The 24,311-nt window shown below is 36.9% G+C and overlaps 1 long non-coding RNA gene across 2 annotated transcripts in view; it reads right to left on the bottom strand.

Annotated features, from left to right (window-relative positions):
- Positions 1 to 3,303: 3,303 nt before the first annotated feature.
- LOC138168971 (uncharacterized) overlaps positions 3,304 to 24,311 on the bottom strand; it is a 67,265-nt gene continuing 46,257 nt past the window's right edge. Inside the window, exons 4-5 of one of the 2 annotated variants that reach the window (XR_011170243.1) lie at positions 13,150 to 13,238; positions 3,304 to 7,145 (exon numbers count right to left, since the gene is read on the bottom strand). This is a non-coding gene — a long non-coding RNA (uncharacterized lncRNA). Of the gene's footprint in view, positions 7,146 to 10,351; positions 10,777 to 13,149; positions 13,239 to 24,311 lie in introns of those variants that run through there. The other variant, XR_011170244.1, reaches the window with a different exon arrangement.

The raw sequence follows: 24,311 nt of genomic DNA, 5'->3' as shown, positions 1-24,311 counted from the left end.
GCAAGAGGGTAGACTACAAGCTATAACTATAAAAAGTGATTTTTTTTTTAATCACAACCATACCAGAACTTTATAATTGTCACCTTGGGAGGTTAGATACTTATTCTAATGATGCTGCAGCTGTGTAGAATATTTTCAGTACCCTGTCTTAAAATGGATTTTGGAAACAAATCATACTAAAATCAGTTTAAATACTTTCAAATCCTACTTCATTTTTACCCCTTATCTACTTATCACCTGCCAAATTCACCAGACTTGTTCCTGATGGCTTTGAAGTATTGTCAGAAATTAAATCCATCCTCACAGGGCAGAGATTTTCTACTTTTAAGGTCTTCAAAGAATGTCACAGACCAGGAAAACAATTTCCAAAGAGGATTTACAGACACATAGGGCAATGGCAGCATTGCTGGAATGAATATATTGCCTCACCAGGTGACCACTTTAAAAGGGAAGAGTGCTCATTTGGATAGCCCAGGTCTGGCATATTTGTTAAAAACTTTATTACTCTGCACTTAGGACAGTCAGAACCAAGAGGAGATATTAATATGGTTAATTTATTTTTTCTTTGAATATCATCTTTTTTCTGACATTTAAAGTACAAGTGAGTGGCAGGAAAACTCTTTACAACCTTCAGAGTGAAAACCAAGTGTTGTTGGTGGATAAAATTCTATTTTATAATCAGTGGTACCAGCATGGACTTAAACACAAGGCATGCTTATTCAGTTTTGTCAGCATTTTATGGAGAATTGTGGTATATATTTATACTCTAGCTCGATCATCTCTAGATTTAGGAAGGCAATAACCAATGTCTATCAAGTTAAAGCAGTGTGAATAAACAGTTGGAAGTTGGAAACTGTAGAACATTGGAAGAAAACCAAAAATGAAAGTCATGTCTATGGTAGGGAATAAAAGAGTTGAAGATAATTTTATCATATTATGTGTAATTTCTCCTCTTTTACCTAGAATATCCTTCCTTTACAGAATAATGTGTTATTTATTACTGGGTGTTTTTTCAATATATAAAAAAGAAATTTACTTATCATTAGTTATTTTAAGACCCTTTGTTGCCCAAATTTGACAGCTAGTCAAATGAAAGGTAAACAATTAAAGGAATCTGCCCACAGTTAGATAACAGTGGTAAACAAAAATTTCCCTGCACTAGTTGATAGAATTAGATTTCAGAGTGATTTGTCTCAGCATCTTCAGTGTTAGTATGACAAATCTTCCACTTCTCCTGTTCCAGCTTTGTTTTGTTCAATAGTACACTTTTTTGTATAGGGGAGAAAATCATCAACAGACTATTACGTTAAAGGAAGGAACTGCATTTTCACATCCCATATAATTCTCAAAGAACTTCCTATATAACTTTTATTCCATCCATGCCTTGTATTGGAGAATTAGTCTAAATGCGTCTCTTCATTAAAATCTTTAATTTACCTAATAGTTACTTCAATATCAGTATACCCAATTCATTGTGTACAAAGGTATACTTCTAAATTTAATCATTTAGATTATGTAGTTTAGTCTTGTATCTAGAATTATGGACTTAATATCTATTGACTAACACTTGGAACAGTATTTAAGTTTTCTTCTACTTAACATCTGAAGCTCTATGTTTTGTTTTTCAAATCTTGTAAAATTGAAATATGGATTAGAGATTGAATTTAAGTTGTACTTTAGCAGGCAAGTATGCTAGATTGGCAAACTCATGACATTGGTCTATTGATAGATTTATTCATGGTTCTTATGAAACACAGTTTTTGTATTTAAATTATAGTGTAATATTTTCACCTAGTGTTTTTACACTAAAATTTAGTAGTTATCTTTTGCCCTGCTGCAAACTTAGGCTGATATCATTCATATATATATGTATATATATATATATATATGTATATATATATGTGTGTGTGTATATGAATGGTTTCTCTCTGCTTCTGCCTCATCCCCTTAAAATGATTACTTTATAATGGTGGTTAATGTAGATCTATATACACACAGAGGTATTTATGTGTGCGTGGGTGTATACACACACATATATATCACATGTTTATTTCAATGTTTTCTTTTTGGCTCACACTATAATATTTGGTTTACATTTTTACAAAATAGAAAATTAATATGAATGTACTACAAATGGTCCTTTGGCACTTTAAAAAATTCTTAGAATGTTAGTAAATGTATTGATTTCATTATATGATGATGTTCTAACTAATAATTAACTAGGTGATGGTATATCTTTTCAAGACTCATGAAAATTTGATCTCACTTTGTGAGTATAATTTAAATGAAGCCTATTTTATATGGGCCACATGATTTACAGTACAGTATCATTGGAAAGGGGAAAGAACATAGACCTTTTCCAAACAAAAGACCCATTCATCTGGCAGTATTGTTACAAAATATGGTAACTATTTAACATCTCCATTAATTTAGTGATTTTTTTTTAATAATTTTTTTATCAGTATTTTGTGTGATGTGGTAGTGAACACAGGTAAGTAAACTTTTTGGAAATAAAGTGTTTAATATATCAAGTGGGCATTTTACCCACTGAGTTTCCCTCAGTAAAGGTGCCTTGGAGAAGATATACAGGAACTATTTTTGCCAGAATTGTTTTTAAGCCCTTGCAGTTTGACCTAGTTTGAAATAATGTTTCATATTTCATAGGTGCAGGGAAGTAGATATTAAATTAATTGCAAGGTTATTTTTAACCTGTAATTGAAATTATGCTTCTAAAAATGTTTACTTTGAGTGGGAGGGAATTGTTTTTCATTTAAATGTTGCTTTTATTTGAAAACACAAATTTGAAAGTTTGTGGGTTTTTTTTTTAAACCTGATTCAGGCATTGAAAGTAAAATCCTGTAATTCTTATTCTTGTTAACATTATTTAGATGCCCAAATAGAGCAAAGAATTCCATTCTTTTTGTGATTATTTCTGTAATAATGTCTCAGTTTTATAGCACTTTGTTTACTAAGTTGTGGTAACATAATAGCCCTGTTCAATATATATTATTATCCCAAGTTTATAAATGAGGAAGCCAAGTCTCAGAACTGATAAGTGACCTACCAGGGTCATACAGTTAATAAATGAAAGAGCCAGGACTTGAACACACTGTTTTCTGATACTAAGCTCAGTGCTCTCTCCATTATATCCTCCTGTTTCTGTTCTATTTACCATTGGAAAGAACAGACTTCTGAATTAAAGTCCACATAACAAAGGAATTAACTTTCAACTGTTCTGTTCCAGTGTTAGAGAACACGACCACTAGTTAGAACAGAAGACTAGGTAGGTGTCATATCACACAGCTTGCTATTTTTTTTTTTATTGGTGTGACCAAGAACAAAACATTTCCTCTAGTTTTTTGGGCTTTAATTGCACCAGCATCTTTTTCAGGCAGCTTCATGTATTGGTGACAAGATTCAGGTTCTACATTAAAAACTCCATGAAATTCCTCATGATGTCATATCAGGAGTTCTCTTATTAGAACCATTTTTTATATGTCTGTATTTTCTAAGTACAGTGTGCACATTGAAGGTTCTTAAGTTGTGGTTTAAAACTATTTATTTTGAATCATCAAGTAGGAGTTGAGTGTTATGGTAATCATCTGAATCTTTTGGAATGGAGTATGGGAAAGTGCTGATTAAGTCAGAATTTTAATGCTATTAAGAGGATTTATGTTTTGTGAAGCTAAGCCCTACAAATAAAAACTAAATTCAACTTGCTGTTGGTGATTCATGACATTTGCTCCCCAAACTGAAATGTAGCAATAATTTTTTTTTCTTTTAAATACTGGAAAGACTTCTTATTTTTAAATTTTTATATAATATCCCATAGGGAAAAAAAAAAGTATGTAATTTTATCCCCATGAATTATCCTGGGGTTTTTTTTACTTCAGGAAGTTAAAGTTATTTATTGTACTATCAAGGATGGGTACCACCTCCCTCCCAAAACAGTAAATGATTACATTTAGTCTAATGAGGGCCTGCACAACCTGTGGCCTGCAGGCATGCCAAAGGATTTCAGGCAGCCCACAAAAAATGTAGAGGAAAACATCTGCAGGTTGTGTAGGCCTGGTCTATCGCATTTGCATTATCTTAACATTTGTACAAATACTTGTACTGACACAAATTATAAATGATGGTCTGCTTTTCAGCATGGCTGATCAGTACAACATTTAAATATGTAAAAACTTAATTAGTTCCTTGGCTTATCACAGGTTAACCTTCCTGTATAATTTGGAAAACATGATCTTCATTTCTAGGTCAGAGTAGGCTAATAGCATCATGTAACATCATATGAAGACAAATGGCCAGTAGTCTTTCACTTATACTACCCAGGAAATCTGAAAAATATTGCCAGGGATAGAGTTGTAGATGCTTGAAATTATCTAGAGAAGATAAACGTATTTTAAAATGGTTCCTAACGTATTTAGATGCATTGTTGTTATAATTTGAAATGAGTACTCCCTCCGCTGGCGCAAATTATACTCCTCTGTGCCTTCTTAGACAATTCTTAACTGTATCATAAGATACATAAGATAATGTCATCGAATGTTAAAAGTAGCTTATTGATTGGCATTAGCTATTTTAATTTCTTGAAAACTATTGCCAAAGACTTTATTTGAATGAATACAGATTTATTGATCATTTGAATAAATCACAACTCATAACACTTGATCATATATGAAATTGTTGTCAGACTTTTCCCTTCACTTAGTCACATTCTAATGATGACACATCCAATGATGGTAAATACCAGTGACATTTCAATACTATATATTGAATTTCTCCTTTTTGTTACAGCTTTTTTCATCACATTTCAGACCCATATTATACGTAGTTAAAATAGCATTTGATAGGAATCAGATTAAAATATTATTATCAATAATCTGGAATAATGGAAGGAAACAGTAACATAGATATCAACATAACATTTGATTTTGGAATGGTTTATGTGAGTTGCTCTCCCACTTCTGTTGGGCTTAAACCTAATATTTAAATTCATTTGTATTCCCAGAGTTCCTACTGATTAGGTGGTAGAGACAAGTGGTCATGTGTGTGCTGCATGGCAGAGAAAGCCAGCAAACAAACATCTATTGAGGATTTTTCTTGAATGAATAATTGAGAATTGGCTAATATTTAGGGTGAGTCAGAAGGCTTACATGTCATACTTTTAGCACAAGACTTCTGACTCATCCAAAGAAAAATTACTTGAAGGTAAAAAAAAAATTGCATAACCAGTCTTTTAAAAAAACATTTACTATGTAAATCTTGGTTAGCTGCTGTTAGCTCCAGACAAATATAATAGCTATAAACATTGCAAGTTATGCCCTTGTCTACATAGTTCAGTGTTTTGTACCCTTAAGAGTGTACTTTTGCATATTTAATACTAAAATTTTCAGAAAGCTTCATTAGGAGAAAAGTTGGTCTGTTCTTTTGGATTTTTAGATCATGGGTGGAAAATGGAAACATCCAAGGAGGTAGAATTTGCCTCTCCTGAATCCTGTTAATAATATGGTCTAAAATAATTTTTCTTCATTAACTTTAAAATATTTTTAAAAATCAATATTTCTAACTGAAGATTTAAGCTTTAGTGAAAAAGTTTTTTTTAGTGAAAAAGCTCATTGTCACAATGCCACTGATGAAGAAGAGCATTAGCCCAATTTTGAATTTTTGGAATGAAAATGAATAGTTTAAACTACCAGGGATTTCACCAAGAGCTAATAATGTTCTCAAGACTAACAAAGCTCTGATCAACTACTCTAAAATTGCAAAGTAAATTTCTAAAACCTAAGTTATTTTGTCATACACTGAAAAAAAATCTTTGGAATTCCCTTTTTAAAATAAAGAAAGGTGGGATAACAGATAAAGAGGGCCTTTGGAGTTCGGAAGATTTTAGCTGTAAGATTACTAGGCAGGTTGGGCAAGTTACTTAATCTCTCAGTGCCCAAGGCAGTACTCTAAAACCGAGTTAAAAGAATATTCATCTGGAGTTAACCACATTGATAAAAATCAGTGAAGCAAAACAAATTTTTCCTCAAAATAAACTTAGAAGATTGAAAAGAAGAGCAAACAACCTACTTACCACTACAGAAAGGGCTATAAATCTGTTTCAAAGGACTGTGATAACAGGTATTAATTTACTAAGATAACCATAGCCCAGGTTAAGAACATTTTAATATTGATACTTTTACAGCTTACTGAATTCCTCTTACACCTCCTGCTTTTTCTTTGTATACCAGTCTTCCCAAACATATTTCTGATTTTCATTTCTTCTTCCACTCTATCTTTCTGTATGTCTATGTGTTAGTTTCACCTTTGGGTGTATTGTGATTAAATATAATTATTCTACCTTATTTATAAGGTGGAAGACTGGTTCCTTAAAAAAAAAACTAAGTTAATTTGCTTTTAAACTTGTGTCTTACCTTCAAGTGATTTTTCACTTTGACTTAGTGGCCTTAAATAGGAAAAAGAGAAATTTCCCTAACCCCTGATCTCATCAATGGAATACTCAATTGGAAGTTGAGTAGAAAACTGGGGTAGTGTATAGTATGAACTAGTGTTGCTGTGTTAAGCACAGACATTCTGGTTCAGATGGATAATTCTGAATTACTGAGTCCTTCATATTGATGTCCACACCACATTAACAAGGACCCAGTCAGCTGGAATGCTAGAAAGACAGGAAGGAAAAATCTATATATACCCCAACCTCCTTCATGAAAATTTGTTAGGTCAGGAAAGAGCTCTTATCCAGATTCCCATACCACAGATTGTGAACAGCTCAGTAATTCTGTGTGTTTATACAGTTTCTATGTTATATTTTAGGGATAAAAATGTTTGCGTCTTGCTATATCTCATATAGATAACAGGTAAAACAAAACCAAATTATATTAGAGTGCATCATGGATAGAGAGCCAGCCTTGGACCCAAGACATGGTTTCAAGCCCTGCTGCTGACCTATGGTAGCTTTGTGACTTTCAGCAAATGATTTACCCTCTCAATGCTGTAGGCAACTCTCTAAGACTATAAATTACAAGAAAAGGTATGGACCTAACATTGGTAGAAGAAATTTTCTCATTTGGGAAAACTTCATATCAAGGAAATCCACAAGTCTACTCCTTTTCCCTCTCTTCTAGGAAGAATCAGTCCTGTAAAACATTTTAAAATGTATCTTCAAAATTTATTTTTCAGACAATTGAAATTTAGTTTTTATGAACTTTTGAAACCAAGAATCACAGAATCTGGAGTCCATTATATTTACCTGATATTTAATAGTTCCTACAGAACTGTATTCTCACAGTATTTATAAAATATTTACTCATCTAAGTAAACAAAGCCTATTTATCAGCTTCCATTATATCTGAAAGATTAGTAAAGTTGGATATTAACATTTATAGAGCTCTGTCAGAATCAAAAGTTAGACATCATCTAAAACGTGAACACTGAAAACATCTAGGATGATCTTTAAGGAACAGAGTGAAATAGCAAAGCCCTTCAAGAAGACCCTCAATTTTGTTTTTAAGCCTGAGATCATGTTCTTACCTACTTAAAACCACCAAAGGGAGAACATAACAAGTGAGTTTTATGATCTCATTCTTAGTCTGTGGCATTTTGGATAAAGTACTGTTGCTAGAACCTTGACTTTGCAGTCAGACATAGGTTTAAATCCCACCTTCACTCTTGGCAAATTACTTCTCTGAGTCAGCTTTCTCATCTGTAAAGTGGGGTATAATAGCATCTGCATCATGGGATTATGAGGATCAAATTTACTTGTGTAAACCTCTTTGCAAACCTTAAAGTGAATTATTATCATGACACATAGGAAGCATGGTCTTAGCATATGAAATTTTTCATTGTGTGTGCTTCCAGAACATATACTAGAGGAACTTTTAAAAGAAACATTCTTAAAATTTGTACTAGTTCAGAAAGGAAACCTTGTGAGCATCCAGTTTTGGAAATATATTACTACAAATTAAATAATGTATATTGTTTGCTTTTTAGTCTTCCTAGATTTAGCAGGATAAACTTAAAATCTGTACAGTAGTTTTGGTTTTGGGATTGTTGAGTTTTTTGGTGTGTTGTTTTTTTTTTTTTTTTACCTAGAACATACGCTCTTTGGTCAGGTAAAATGTGGCTCGAGACATAAACATTGGTGGAACAAAGTAATAGGAATATTTGGTAGTGAGCAACAATGTGGAGAAACTAATAGCCCCCTCCCCTAGTTCTCCTTATAGTGACCAGAGTTCCAAATCCCAGTAAAACCCCTTCATTCCTCACTTCCTCCTGGCTGTTCTCCCTTATTGCATGTCTTCACTCAGCTTTTCATCCTACTTCTCCTTCCCCACATTCCTTCTATGAGATTACTGAAAATGTTACATTTTATTAAAAGTACAGTGTAATTTTGCCTAGTTCACTAGAGATAATGATCTAAACATTATGCCACAGTTTCATTGTGACCTTTCTCCCATAGTCTGTAGCTAGTTTCTCCTCCCTCATCCCTTGCTATAGATCAGCTTCACATCAAGACTCAAGTCAGAGGACCCTTCTTCCTGCTGTTTCTTCCTTTCTGCGTGGAGATGACTCCTTAGTCTAGGTACACAAATGATACTGGCTCTGGTTTTTCCACTATATATATATATATATATATATTTTAGCTTTTTTGGAGGGGGAAGGCAGGACAGTTGGAGTTAAGTGACTTGCCCAAGGTCACACAGCTAGTAAGTGTTGAGTGTCTGAGGTCGGATTTGAACTCAGGTCCTCCTGACTCCAGGGCCAGAGCTCTTACTCACTGCTCCACCTAGCCACCCCATGGTGTTTCCACTATCAAGGATATGAAGAACATATTTTTCCATTGCAGAGTATAGATAAGTGATACCTGTTCATGCAGGAGGAGATAGAAACAAGCCGCTCTACCTAAAACAGGATACATGGGTTACCTTAGCTTTAGGGATTTCTTATTTTTCCCCCCTTCATCTTTTATACTAGAATTGACTTTTCCTTGTGAGAATCAATGTGTTGAAAGTTCTCCCCTGTTTTAGTAGCATGTGTCTGGGGAAAGAGATCAGGAACACCAAGAGGTCCGTGCTATTTTCTTCAAATACAATGTCTATACCCTGGGAATGGGGCCAAACAATATTGCCTACAGCAGGGGGATCAGGTACAGGTAAAAGGAATAAGTGGGATTAACAAAGGGATTGATGAATGAGGAATAGTTCAATTGAGACAGGATAGTTGATAAGGGTCTCAGATTGGAACTAGCATTGCAAATGGAGATTTTAAACTCTCATTCCTTCACAAAAAGATGACTAATGAGGGGCGGCCAGGTGGCTCAGCAAGTAGCTCCAGTGTCGGGATGACCTGGGGACCAAATCCGGGCTCAGATACTTAGCACCACACCCAGAAACACCTGGCTGTGTAACCTTGAGAAAGTTACTTAACCCCAATTGCTTAGGGGTGGCCAGGTGGCTCAGTGAGTAAGAGCAGTGGCCCCAGTGTCGGGATGACCTGGGGATCAAATCCGGGCTCAGATACTTAGCACCACACCCAGTAATAACTGGCCATGTAACCTTGAGCAAGTTACTTAACCCCGATTGCTTATTTAAAAAAAAAAAAAGATGACATGTCTTCCTTTAGCCCATGATGTTCCCTAGCAAATCAGTAGGCAGGCTCAACTAACACTAACTGCTAAGTGAAAAAATGGGAGTCCATTGGGGTGAGAGGCAGCAGCCTTTTTACACAGCTGCTTGTTTTATGGAGGGCTTTTGTGTAGTACCATTATGCTACACTCATGGTTGTCCAGTGGTTATCATGCTGTAGAAATTATCTCAGATTGATCCTACCAAGCTGGAAAGACTGAATTCAGACCCAGTGATAGGATTTTATGTCTGTTGTTCAAAATCTGGCTTCATCACCAGAACTTTGATCACATAGTTCAGAATCCTCTTGGAGGAAAGATGAGACAGTGGTGATGGATCTGCATCTGAAGTAGAGGACCTAAGCTTGACTCCCAGTTCTACCACCTATGGCCTTGGGCAAGGTATTTAAACTCTAGCCATTAATTTTCTTTGGATCAAAGGATCTCTCTGAAGTCCCTTCCAGCTCTGTCTATAAGCTTATGAATCTGTATCCATGGAGGTAGTGCCCAGATTAATGAAATCACCAATCTTTTGATATATTGGAGTAACATTTTACAAGATTCTTTTTTTCTTTCAGGTATTTTCTGCCTGGAAAAGTCACAAGATCTCATTATATGTTCCTACTTTTTAATGAAAACACATGACATTTAAAAGTTAATCAGTTGCTTGGCCTTCCTGAATTGGGCAATAAGATTTTGGTCAATATAGGGATCAGAAACCTATCTTTTACCATTAAAGCTTGGATAATAAGTAGTCTATACAAGCTCTCACAGGAAATGTTTTGAGCAGGTACAAAAAGGAAAATAGTAAATGGATAGCTAATAATGTAAGTACTCAATAAAGAAGTTTTAAAGCATTTATATAATGCCTACTATATACCAGCCACCATGCTAGCAATTCACAAATATTTCATTTGAAACTCACAACAACCCTTGAGAAGTTACTATCCTCATTTTACAGTTGAGGAAACATATAAACAAGGTTAGGTGATTGCCCAAGGTCACAAAGTAAATCACACAGCTAGTAAGTGTGAAAGGCTGGATCTGATCTTAGGTCTTGCTGACCCCCAGACCCAAGTCTCCCTCCACTGTGCTGTCTTAGATGTAGAGTCTTCAGCATCTGAATTCCCTTGCTGTTTTCCCATCTATATGAAAGTGATATAGGGCAAAAAAAAAAGATGGCAAATTTACCAAGCAATCTTGTGAAAACTTGGAAGTAAACCTTAAATCTTATATTTGGGAAGTGGATATCACTGGGTGGTTTGAATCCTACCAGTATTTGCTTGTGCATAAACATTTATTCTATATGTGGCATAAATGTTAGAGAATTTTAGAATACTATTCCCCCTTCACCCCTCAAACCTTCCTATTCAGCTAACAGAGATTCAGGTCATTTACCTCATTCAAAGCCTGTACACTCACAAGGAATCTTGATTTGGAGTGTGCGAGCTTATTTTTTTAGTATTATTGTAATGTGCACTCTAATTCATTTCCTTTGTAATAATTTTTATTTTACGGAATTAAAAACATTATTCTGAGAAGGGGGTCCACAGGCTTCACTGGACTGCCAATTGCATCCACAACACACACAAAAAAATGTCCAGAGCCCTTGCTGTAGAGGAAGCATAGCAGCATTGCACCCACAATCCAAAAGGACATTTTCCAAGCTTTATATTTTGTTCTTGAGTACAGCATAAAATTACTTTCAAGTGACCTTTAATTTGGTATGTATGACAGGAACACAAGAAGGTTGTTTTTTTTTTTTACAATAAACAGTATTTGACAACAGCTCATTATTTTTTATTTAATCTAGCAAATATCTTAGCAAAATGTCATTGGAGATTGTGGGGTCAGCATAACTTGGGATGGGATTCCTCTCCCATTCCATTGCATTCCATGCTGAATTTCATTCATTATACAAAGAAGGGATTGTAAGAATTCACTACTAGCAAACAGTATGATGTTTCACTAACTTTTTTGGTCAGGGAAGTTCTCATGTTCAAGATATATATGAACTGGCTGAATTTAATTGGATTTTTAAGCAAGCTCCTTAGAAAGCCCATTATAGTGTGGTTCTGTTAAAAGTACTTTGAGACTCTCTAAACGGCAATACAAATGTGAATTATTTTTCAAGTTTATTTTTTCCCCAATTTTTCATTACTGTCTCACAGTCCTCTTATAGTTTTTTCATGCTGCCTTCTAATATATTATACTAGTGCTCTATTGAACAGAAGTGCTTATTACAACTCTAATAGAAAGGTCTGACAGAGTTTAGAATAACAATAATTTAGAATTTCCCTGTGCATAAATTAGGCAGACCAATCAATATCAATCAGTAAACATTTATCAAGTGCCTACTACTGTACTAAGCTCTGGGGATACAAAAAGAGTCAAAAGTTAGACCGTGCCCTAAAGGAGCTCACAATCTAATGCAGGTAAGTGGGCAGGTGATGATTGGTTCAAGGGAAACAGATTCAGTAATTGCTGTAATAGTTACATTTTATGATAACAATAAAGATGAGCTGAAAACTATTCCATTTTATCTCATTTTTAAAAATAGGGATAATTTTGGATATTAGCATCTAGTCATGATTTTGCTAATACCTGGGACAATGCCTTCACTTCCTCTTACTCTTTCACACTCTTGCTCATTAAGAATCATAATCATTTCTTGTATTTGTATTTCCCAGTGCCTAGCATATACAGGCACTTAATAGGTGCTTTGTGATTCATTCCTCCCCCATATGTACATTTTCTTTTGTATGTATGTTATCACTTTAGCTGTTCTCACATATTTCTTCCTCCTTTCTTGCATTAAGTATTGGTACTTGTGGGTAAATGAATATGCTTAAATATGTAGGGATGTTTGAATGTGGATACAAATATGTAGGCATATGATTAGAGAGGGAGGTGAATATGAATGGAGAGGCTGGGCAGATACAGTAGTGAAAATGTTTTTCTTTTGTCAAATGTAGCATCTATACTTGCTGGTACAATAGTGAATGGGGCATTTGCAGCCTTCATAATTTACAGAGAATTGTTGCAACCCAGTAGGACTGAGGTACCAGTGATAGTCCCAAACCCTCTTCTACCTAGTTTTGCTCACTTCTATAATGGTGTTAGCTTGAGAAGGCATTCTCTAGTTCAGTGGTATCCAAAGTGGGGCTTGACCCAAAGGGAGCATGTGACTAGCCAATCAGAGGGTGGCAAGATGGATTGTATTTAATCCTACCCTTATGCACCCCCAAGTAACCTATCCCTTTCAGTATTTGCCTGTCCCACTCACCATCACTGATGACTTCCTGGGACCCACCCCAGGTATGGGCTTCTCAAGGAAGTTTTACACTGATCTAGGCACCTGCAATAGCTACACAGACAAATTCCCCATGCTGTCCTCCACCATAGTCTTACCATTCAGTTACCAAATCTTGCCATTCATTCCTTCACCACATCTCTTGCAGTCAACCCTTTCTCATTACAATGCAACCCCCTAAATTGAGACCCTCATCGCCTCTCACCTCAATTATGGCAATATTCTCCTGCATTCCTTGTCTCAAGTCTCTCTCCTCTCCAGGCCATCTTCTACACATTTGCCAAAGTTACTTTCCTGAAACATAGGTTGGACTGTGTTACTCTCCTACTCAGTACACCCCAGTGGCTTTAACCCTAGGATCAAAGAGTATTTGTCTTTATCTCATCCTTTTTTAATTTCTATTTTTGTGCAAGCTAATAAGTAAATATACACACTAGGGGAGCAGAATCAAAAAAGTTGGGTGACCATTTGTCTAGTGTAACAAAGGGCCAAAAACTCAAAGTGTTTTGAATAAAAAGCACTATACAAATATAAAGGGTTATTATCATTATTAAAAAGCCCAGAGGTTACTATAATTTATGAATCCTTCCAGATGAAACTTATAACAGCAATTACCATAGGAAAGCAGACCTGGGGGTAAGGCATTGTGAGAAGATTGGCTAGAATTAGAGCTAAAGCCTGGCAGGTCTCAGTTTCTACTTTGCCCAACTTCCTACCTTGGTACCTCCAGATCCACCCACAAACAGACCATGGAAGCACATTTGCATACCTTGACCCGTCACTTCATCTGATGAAGTGAGAGACACCAAAGATCTGGCAACACTAAAGAGGCCATCCTACAAGGCTTGAGGGTGAAAGCAGTCTGGTATAGTTGAAATGTCCAGGGTCCTAATTACTAACTGTATGTCCTTGAGCAGATGACTGTGCCTCTCTGAGCTTAAATTAATCTGTAACATGAGGGAGTTAGATCAGACAACCCCATTCCATCTTTAATATTTGGGACTATGAGATATTTCTAAACCAAGACCCACTTTAGGTACCAAAATGTTTCAGAGCCAAAAAGTACAATCCAGCTTTGAGTGTTAAAAAGGGTATATTACCTACATTAAAAACTAAGCAGAAATCATTTTCAGAAAATTAGAGAGAACTGAAAACTTTAATCAAAAAATTTAGAAACTTTAGATCATAGATCAAATTTCCTCACTTAGTAGTATCTTAAAAAGTTCAACCTAAATTTAGGTGGTTCATTAGATTGATACAAGAGTAATGAGACAGGAGGTTTAAAATGTAGCACCAGTACAATGGCTACCATATTTTTTATGCCATTAAGGAGAAGCACTTTACAAATAAAGTTGGGGTGGGGAGGGGACTGTGCTTTTAAAAATCAAAATAGAATGTAAGAGCTGAGAGAGACCTTATAGCTGATCAAGACTACTGATAAAAAAATAGATCACTGTCTCAAGATTTGAGTTTGGAAGCCCAGATTAAAAGGATTTCTAAATCCAACCAAAGAAAAATTGCACTAGCTAAAAGCAGAGTAGAAAGCAGAGACAGACTGAGATTAAGACCCAAATATTCAGGCTCCCAAACTCAGTCACTAAATAACATTGACAGGAGCAGCAGTGTGGTGTAATGAAATTGGACTAGGAATAGGAAGATGATGGGAGGGGAATAAGCATTTATGTACCACCTACTACTAAGCATTTTATAACTATTATCTCATTGAAATCCTCACAACCCCTCCCCACCCTCACCCCCACCCCCACCACCGAAGCTGCTGCCATTATCTCCATTTTACCTTGAGGAGGATAAACTGAAGTTAAGTGATTTGGCCAGGGTTCCTTAGTTAATACTTGAGGATAGACTTGAACTTATATCTTCTTGACTTCAAGCCCAAACTCTATCCACTGTGCCACCTAGCTTGCCCCTCAAGGAATGCCTGATAGAGGTCCGAGTTCCACCCCCTCAACTGATTATAGCCATGTGTTCTTGGCCTACTGAGAGAAAGCAACAGTTTACCTGTAAGATAAGCACTCATCACAAATCTACAATCTCAAAGTTGGAAGAGATCTCGGGCTATCTAGTTCAATTATATCCAATGAAGAATTTCCCTTTACAACATATCTGGCAAGTGGTTCTCCTGCCCCTGCCCCTGCTTGGAAATCTTCAGTGAAAGAGAATACAGTTCTTTCCAAGGCAGCCCCCTCTACTTTAGGACAGCACTCATTATGAGGGAGTTTTTTTTCTTCCAAGCTGATCTTGCCTCCAGTGTCTCTCCCCATCCATCCAACCTCTCCTGCTGACCCCACCTCTGCCTACTGTAGTACAGTTTCCTTTTGTTCAAGGCTCAATTCAGGGATCCTGAAGGGTGAATGAAACCAATCCCCCTCCCACCCCACCCTCACCCCCAGCTAATCTTCCTTAATTTCTTATAGCACTTTGGATCTCTCTACTTTTTTTTTCTATTTTCTATTATGATTGTGTACATTAAAAAAATAAATTTATCTTCCCTCCTATTAGATCCCTTCCCTAAGGAGGATCATCATTGTATCCCAAGCTCCTGGTCCAGTGGCACTTGGGTAAGGATTTGGGTTTTGTTTTTCAGTATTTATGGAACCAAATTTGAAATACCAACACCAAACACCACTTTCATTGTATAATTCTCCTGTTAAAAGACATAATGATTTCCTATTACCAGCTTTCAAAATTTTCTGTTATCTGGCCCCATCCTACCAATTCAATTGCATTTACTCTCTTCTATGTATTCTATTCTCTACTCAGATTCCCCTGTATGGTTCTCTACATACACTATTCAGTTAAACATTTTTTGAGAACCTAATTCTACCTCTAATACTGATTAGCCGTGTGACCCCAGAAAAATCACTTGACCTCACTCAGCCTCTTTCTTTATCTGTAAAATGGGGATAATAATATGTTATTATTATTATTACAAGATAATTGTGAGGATCAAATGAGATAATATATTAAGTGCTTTGTAAACAAAGTACAATATAAATGTTAACCATTATTATTACTAAGCACAGGGAATCCAAAAATAGATATAACCTAGATTCTGCCCTCAAGGGACTTACAGTCCAGTAGGGGAGAAATTACTTGCATGCTTGCATACTTGGGAAAGTGTGGTAAGTACACCGGAGAAGTCCTGGAAATGGGCTAAGAGAAATCTGAAGGGAAGAGAAACCACTTTCACTTTGGGGTATACTGGTAATAGAGGTTTCATGGGAGAAGCATTATTACTCTTTAGGATGGGAAAGAGAGTCTTCATCTGATGTAGAAAATGGGGAGAAATCCATCCCAGGAATGGATTGGGATTGGGAAAGTTTGACTGGGATTTAAAAGGAGTAGTCTACAAAGTTAAATGGGAAGCAAATAATAGATGATTGTAGCCAGTGAGAACATACGGAAGGTTTCCGAGCAGTAGTAATGTGATCACTACTTGGAAAGATTACATGAAGAATGATGTTGGAGAAGAAATAGCCTGGAGGAAATCGTCCTAGAGTGATTTAAGGTTTTAAAGCATTTAAAGTTTAGAGGCAACGAGGTGATTCAGTGGATATGGTGCCCAACCTGCAGTCTGGATAGACTTTAGTTCAAATCTAGTCTGTGTGACCCTGGACAAATCACTTAACTTTTCTAGGCCCTTAGTTTCAGAAACTCTTCTGTAAAATGGGGATAATAATAGCACCTACCTCCTAGGGCGATTGTGAAGCTCAAATAAGAAAATATTTGTCAAGCACTTTAGTGTTTTGTTTTGTTTTTTCCATATTGTAGGCAAATTACAATAGTTGTGGCAAGAAAAGATACTGGAACTATAGTCACTGCTTCTCTTTAGGGGAATGTGCTCCCTCATCCCATTCAATTAGAGAAATCCCAACCCATCTTTGGGGCCTGATTAAGTCCAGCCATCTCCCAAAAGCCTTTCTAGACCAACTTAACTGGCCCCTATAGGTCTCTTCCTTCTTGTATCTTTTATTTGTATGTAGATTTCATGCCAAAAAGTTGCTATAATTGTTTCATATTCATCCATTTGACATCCCCAATTAGACTGTAAGGTTCTTTTTTTTTTTTTTTTTTTTGCTTTTTGGAGGAGGGGAATGCAGGGCAATTGGGGTTAAGTGACTTGCCCAAGATCACACAGCTAGTTTTATGTTAAGTGTCTGAGGCCAGATTTGAACTCAGGTCCTCCTGACTCCAGAGCCAGTGCTGTATTCACTATGCCACCTAGATGCCCCATGACTGTTAGGTTCTTGAAGGCAAGGATTATGTCATCCATTTCCTTTGTATAACTCAAAATACCAAGCTTGTACAATTGTGAGCACTTGGAAATTACTCAAATATGTGGTTGGTTGGTTGCTCTTGCAATTAATCAGGTTTCTTGGCAGGATGACACTGACCAATATGGAAAGTAAGTACCGTAGAGGACATTTTGTTAGGCACAGTCCCCTCTAAAAAGGCAGAATTTTCTCTAATTAACTGGTGGAAATATTGCAGCTCAGAAATATTGTGTAAATACTAAATATGCCAGTGTTTACTATGAGTTTCAAACTTTCTATGATTGTTCCTTGGGGGTCTGTAAGTATTGAGAAGTCATTTTTATGTAATAGGCTCATCAACAAATCAGAAATTCAGTACTGAGTTATAAGCAAAGTGTGCTTGGGGGAGAAAAGGAAAGCTGGATGCTAGTATACATTTTGTTAAATATTCTAAAGTGAATCCGTTTGTTTGGGTTGTCATTTAGTCCTAGGTTATCCCTAATCTTTGCTGTATTTGATATGGCCCATCTCTGGGAATCTACTGAGGCAACATGGAGGTATATTCAACAGAAAGCTGAACTTGGAGTCAGATTCAACTCCAAATAATGATTCAGATACTTGTTTATCAGGTTTGATCCTGAGTAGGTGACTTAACTTCTGTCAGCCTCAGTTTACTTATCTGTTAAGGGAGGAACATAATAACATGGTCCTTGGAAAGCTGTTCTGAGAATCAAACGAGATAATGTATTTAAAGCATTTTGCAAATCGTAAATCACTATATGAGTAAGCTATTGTTGTTATTTGAATATAGACACACCTCTCCTAGACAAGGAAGATGAGTCATATTTAAGAGCATAGGATCACTTCAACAAGGCATGGCTAGGGAGGGACCAGGACTAGGAGAAAGCCAAGTAGGTATCAAGATCATGACCCACAAGAGATTGTTAACATTCCGTCTGAGCTAGATGCCAACAAGAAGCTAAATATTTATGTAGAAGCCAAGAGGCCAAGACTGGCTAAGGAGGTAGTAATTATCTATGATTGGGACCAACTTGAAAGTGAGAAATAAGGCATCAGCAAGGTGAAAGGTAGTAACCAAGCCTTAGATCCAGATATAGAGGCATCAGATAAGGTTCACAGAAATCAATGCAGTAGGAAAAACACTGAATTTAACATCAGAGGAGTCTAGGTTTCCAGTCTTACCTCCGGTTAGTGCAACTGTGTGACTTTGGGCAAGTCACTTAACCTTCACTGACATCAGTCAATGATATGGTCACAAAAGTGAACCTGAACCCCAGACAGGCTAATTTGCTTTCATCTCTTTTCTACCTTATATATGGCATGGGTTTACCTTCAACCAAAGATAGGCATAGGAGGTAATTTCAGCTATGGCAACTGTGGCTGTAAAGTGTTCTATGATTCTGGTTAAAACCTAATTAGGGAACTGACATTATTAAAATACCTTACCTAGGGTCACTAAAAACCAAACATCAAGAGTGTGAATGAAACAGACAAAACCTCCCATTAGAAGGTACCTGAAATAATTTTTACTTTATACAAAGAGGGGAGGGGAGTTCTTTCTTTGAAAGGCCAGCTGAACTAGTTCACACTGGGCAGGGAATAGTTTATTTAGTGTCAGAGATGATTGCCCTAATAGTTTTAAGTGGAGCTTTGCCATGGTCTTTCAGTCCATCTGTAGAAATGTAGTATTGAGTAATAGGTAGTGTGCATGCAGGAGAAAAGGAGAGCTACACTCTAGTGTACATTTTGTGAAACACTCCAAAGTACATCAGTTTGTTTTGAGTTGTCAGGGCTGATTTAATCCTAGGTTATCCCTATTCTTTACTGTATATAATATGGCCCATCGCTGGGAACCTACTGAGATAGTGTGGTAGTGGAATCAATAGAGAGCTGAACTTGGAATTGGATCCACCTTCAAATGATGGGTACCTGTCTGTAAACAGGTAAATGTTCCTGTATATATATATGTTGTTAGAAAAAGGTGGTTTATATACACCAGTGATCACTACACTAGTTGTTTAGCACTTTTCAAAAAAAAAAAATCTATTAACATTAACATAACAGAGACTGCTTTTGGTTACTCAAGGAAATAAAGGATCTATCTGCATGTCTGCTTGGACCCTATCTACATTGTATAGAATACTGTGCTCAGTACTAGAGGATAAATAAGCAATGTTTGGATAAGAATTGGTCTCTGTCCTCTGGGAGTTCACAGTCTAATGAAAAAGAGTTTCTGATCATCCAAGCTTCCATAATAAATACTTTTTGCAACTTCTGTTATGGAGAGCATAAGTGATTGCCTGCATTTGAGGGTGCTCAGGGAAGAACCCACTATCCAAAATAACCTTCTCCTTCAGTCTGCTAGGGGACCGGAAAATTCTGCCAATAAAGAAGTATCTTCTCTTTGTAAATATTGACCTCTCCAAATCTCTTCTAAAATTTATTTAACCCTCAGAGAAGTAAAGTGTCAAGTTACTAACACTTTAGTGTGAATTCATTTGTTAGGTCTGCTTTCCTGCTAACAGAAAAGACTCAGGGGAGTATAAGATCACTGGGAATTGAAGGCATGATCAAAGTGGGAAAAATGGGCCAAAAACAAATGTCTAATTCATAATTTTGCCATAGGCCAAATCCTGGGTCCTAGAGTGTAAAGCATTTAAAATTTAGAGGCAGCTAGGTGTTTCAGTGGATAGAGTACCCAACCTGCAGTCTTAATAGACCCTAGTTCAAATCCAGCCTATGTGACCCTGGACAAATCAGTTAACTTTTCTAGACCCTTAATTTCAGAAACTCTTCTGTAAAATGGGGATAATAATAGCACCTACTTCCTAGGGCTGTTGTAAAGATCACATTTATCAAGCACTTCACTTTCTTTTTTTCCTACTGTAGGCAAAATAAAAATGGTTCATTAGCTTTTTTTTCAAAAAAAATTTTTTTTGGAGGGGGAAGGCAAGGCAATTGGGATTAAGTTACTTGCCCAAGATCACATAGCTAGTAGGGTATGTCAAGTGTCTGAGGTCAAATTTGAACCCAGGTCCTTCCGACTCTAGGGCTAGTACTCTATTCAGTGAGCCACCTAGTTGCTCCATTAGCTTTTTTTTTTAAGCAATCTGGGTTAAGTAACTTGCTCAAGGTTACACAGCCAGTTATTTCTGGGTGTAGTACTGAGTATCTGAGCCCGTATTTGATCCAGGTCATCCCGACACTGGAGCCGGTGCTCTTACTCACTGAGCCACCTGGCCGCCCCTAAGCAATTGGGGTTAAGTAACTTGCTCAAGGTTACACAGCCAGGTGTTTCTGGGTGGGTGCTAAGTGTCTGAGCCTGGGATTCGATCTCCAGGTCTTCTCAACACTGGAGCTGGTGCTCTTACTTGCTGTGCTACCTGGCCGCCCTGCTCCATTAGCTTTTAAAAAGACACTGGAAATCTCTAGTTTTCTTTCCCTCAGCTGGCCATCTAATTGTTCTTCCATGCTCCTTTTATTCAGAGTATCTGACAAAGAAAATACAAGGCACTAGAATACAATGGAGTGATTTTCTGACTTTGCTGCTCTGACTGTGACAGCTATAAGATTTCTTATAGCTGATTGGGTATTAGGGATTCATATTCGGAATGACAACATACATACATATGTGTGTGTGTGTGTGTGTATACACACACAACTTGAAGGTTTCTGTCTTGTCAATATTCCCTTACAGTCTGGGTCCAAGCCACCACCACTCCACCAAAATTATTCAAAGGTCATGGGTGACCTCTTCATTACTAAATGCAGTGCCCTCTTCTGACCTCTCCACAATATTCAATATTTTAGTCCATCATCTCCTCCTAAATACTTTTTCCTTTCCCTCCCTTTTTATCCTGATTCTCTTCCCACCTGTCTAATTGCTTCTTCCCAAGTTTATCATTTTTCTCATCCTCTAATTGTCTGTGCCCTTGCCTGCCCAGCAAGGACCTGTCCTAGGTCCTCTTCTCTCTACATTCTCCTTTGGCACTCTTTTCACTTGGGAAGCCTATTCCCAGGTTTGGAATGTACTGTTCTTCATGTCTTGTCTTAATCCTCTTCTTTCAAGGCTTCAATAAGATGCTTCCATCTCTTCCATAAAGTTTTCCTTAGCATTATATTTGCCCTGACAACCCAACACAAACCAATCTACTTTGGAGCATTTAAGCAAAATCATACTCGATCAAGCTCTTTTCCTTCCTCCCCAAGTTCACTTTGCCCATCACTCACTGCTTAATTCTCCATCTTGCAGGCTAGACTTTCATCTAATACATACCCTTCTCCATACTTGTAAAACCTAAGGAAAAAGAAAGGATCATAGAGGTCATGCAGGCTTACCCTCATTTTAAAATGAGAAAATGGGTTCAGAAAGATGGCCTGACCTGCCCAGATGTTCTTTCCTTTTAAAATTTTTTTCTGGAGCACTTTATCTGGATCTCTCCTTGCATCTTTTATGCCTGGTCTTGTATTATGCTTATTTGTGTACAACAAGACACCTCTGAGTAGACTGTAAGCACTTTGAGGACAGGGACTGTGTCATTTTTTCCCTATCTCGCTGTATTTAGTACCTCATTCAGTTTGTGCACAGAAAGTGCTTGTTTGTTGAGTTGAATTGAGTAGCAGTGACTTGTTGAGGGTGGTGCTATGGATACCCAAAGCTAAACATTACCTTGTGTTTGTGTGTTTGTCCCTCATCCTTCTGACTGCTATGATTCTGTCCCTGAGGGTGGGCCATAAGGGCTGATCCAGTTGATTCCATTACTTTCCAGTATGCTCAAATCCTCTCTGAGGTTTCCCTAAACTCTTCCTGGGGCAGGCCAAAGCCCTGATCAACACTGTAACTAACTTGCCTTCTCCCATCCTTTTTTGGCTTCATGCTTCTGGACCTGACTTCATCCACAAGTAGACTTGACTACTCTGGGCTGCCAAAATTTGTCTCAGAACATTTAGGTTCCTCCAGGTCCAGACCTGCCCTTCTCAGATCCAAATCAAACCAATGCAGAGGTAGGAGGGCAGAGGCTTTATCTGTTTAGACATGTGCCCTAACATGCTGCAGTGATTGCTCATATCTCATTGCTCTTATGGTAGGCCCTTCATTCCTCCGGCCTTCCAATTTCAGGATACAACCATGCCAACTCACCTGAGAACCCTGGAACCTAAAAGAGAAACGTGATCAAAATCTGCACATCTTAAATACCAAGTTGACTCACTGGTTCTGGGGCAGGGATGATGGAAGTCTATGGATTGTAGTCACAACAATTATCACTATGTTAGTTTAGTGGGTATCAAAAGAACACAGGGGAAGGGGAGGAAAATATTGGGGAGGAAATTGGAAAATATAGTTGATGTAAAAACAAGGTATCAACAAAAATACATTTTTTTTTTAAACAGGCACTGTTTACTTTAGAATTCCACGCAGGGGCAGTAGACCCTGACCAAGTATTACCTATTTCTGGCTCAGTATTTGAGAGGTGACCCCCAAAAGAAAACCTTATTAGAAATAAGTATTAGCAAAAAAACAAAACAAACAGGAGAGGGTGAGGTCGTTGTATTGGAAAGACACCTAGATAGTTAGATGATTTCTTTAAAAAGCAGGCTGTTTATAGGAAATTTGGTATAATAGAAAGAACACTCAACTTGGACAGCAGATTTAGGTTCAAATCCCAACTTTGCCTCTGACTAGCTACATGACTTTAGAAAGTCACTTTAGTCAGCCTGATCCTCAGTTTCCTCATTTGTCAAATGAAGAAAATCATACTTACCTCATGGGAATATGATAAGGAAAGGGCCCCATAAGACTTAAAGCGCTATGGAACTGAAATAATGCTGCTATTTCAGTTAACTTTTTAGAAGCCACACAACTCTTTGTTTTGAAGCACTGATACAATTCAAATTTTTGTGGCTACAGCATGAAACTTAATGATGATTCAGTTATTTCATTGCCAAAACTAACTGGGGCAATGTTTGCAAAATCACTAAGGCAAATTTTCTCTGACTCAACAAGTGAAATCTGAATTTTGGAGAATATTTTTGTCATATGTTATCCTCTATCACCATTTAAATGTTTTTATTTACCTAATGGATACTTTCAAATATTATGGATATTTGCTTCAACCACACAACACCTAAGTTCTTTTAGTGAAAATGAGTTTTTAAAATATTTTAAACTTTAAATTGTAACAGCTAGTTTTTTGTATAGAACTTTAAGATTTGCAAGACACTTTACAGATATCTTGCTTTCTCCTCTCAACAACCCTGAGAGGGATGTGCTATTATCACTCCCATTTTATAGATGGGAATATGGAGAGAGACAGAGCTTAAATGACTTGCTTGAGATCATACAGGCCATGAGCTGAATTTTAATTTAAGTTTTCCTGACTCCATATCCAGCCTTCTATCCACTGCACCACTTAAGGTTAATAAAGTATAAATAGGAAATGCATTCTTTAAAAAAAAATTAGATAGATTTTCAGCAGGGCTAAAACAAGCAACTGAAAACACTAGGTTCAGCAGACAGCCAGCTGTTTTCACCCTTTTCTTGATTATTCACAAAATGAGGAGGGATGGAAAAAAAAAAGGATGATGTTCCTGACCTATTCAATTAGTCATCTCCATTTAAAGCAAATAAATCTATACGCAGCTGCAGAATAATTCTTGTTTTTGAAAGCCTATTTTCACTTCAGTCATCTCTTAAAAATCCAAGTTTTTAAATGACTGCCAATGATTTGCACTGGTGTGACTTTCTTTAAAACGTCATCAGTAAATATGTATTTCTCAAATTACAATGTGCTATGATCAGTTTGTAAGGTCACTTCCAACTCTATGACATTTTGATTTCAGTTTTATGGTATGTCCATTTCTTTGATTACTTCTCTTTTATACACACACACACACACACACACACATTTTTTTTTTTTTTGCTTTTTGGAGGGCAATTGGGGTTGACTTGCCCAAGGTCACACGGCTAGTTTTGTGTGTTGTGTCTGAGGTTGGATTTGAACTCAGGTTCTCCTGACTCCAGGGCTGGTGCTCTATTCACTGCACCACCTAGCCACCCCTTGATTTCCTCTTT

The sequence above is a fragment of the Petaurus breviceps genome, unplaced genomic scaffold, assembly GCF_028583685.1.
Source record: "Petaurus breviceps papuanus isolate PSGF00001 unplaced genomic scaffold, PetGlider_PUasm1.0 37, whole genome shotgun sequence".
In the NCBI taxonomy this organism is placed as follows: Eukaryota; Metazoa; Chordata; class Mammalia; order Diprotodontia; family Petauridae; genus Petaurus; species Petaurus breviceps.
The sequence above is the reverse complement of the archived record's forward strand: the minus strand, read 5'-3'. Positions and strand labels throughout refer to the sequence as shown.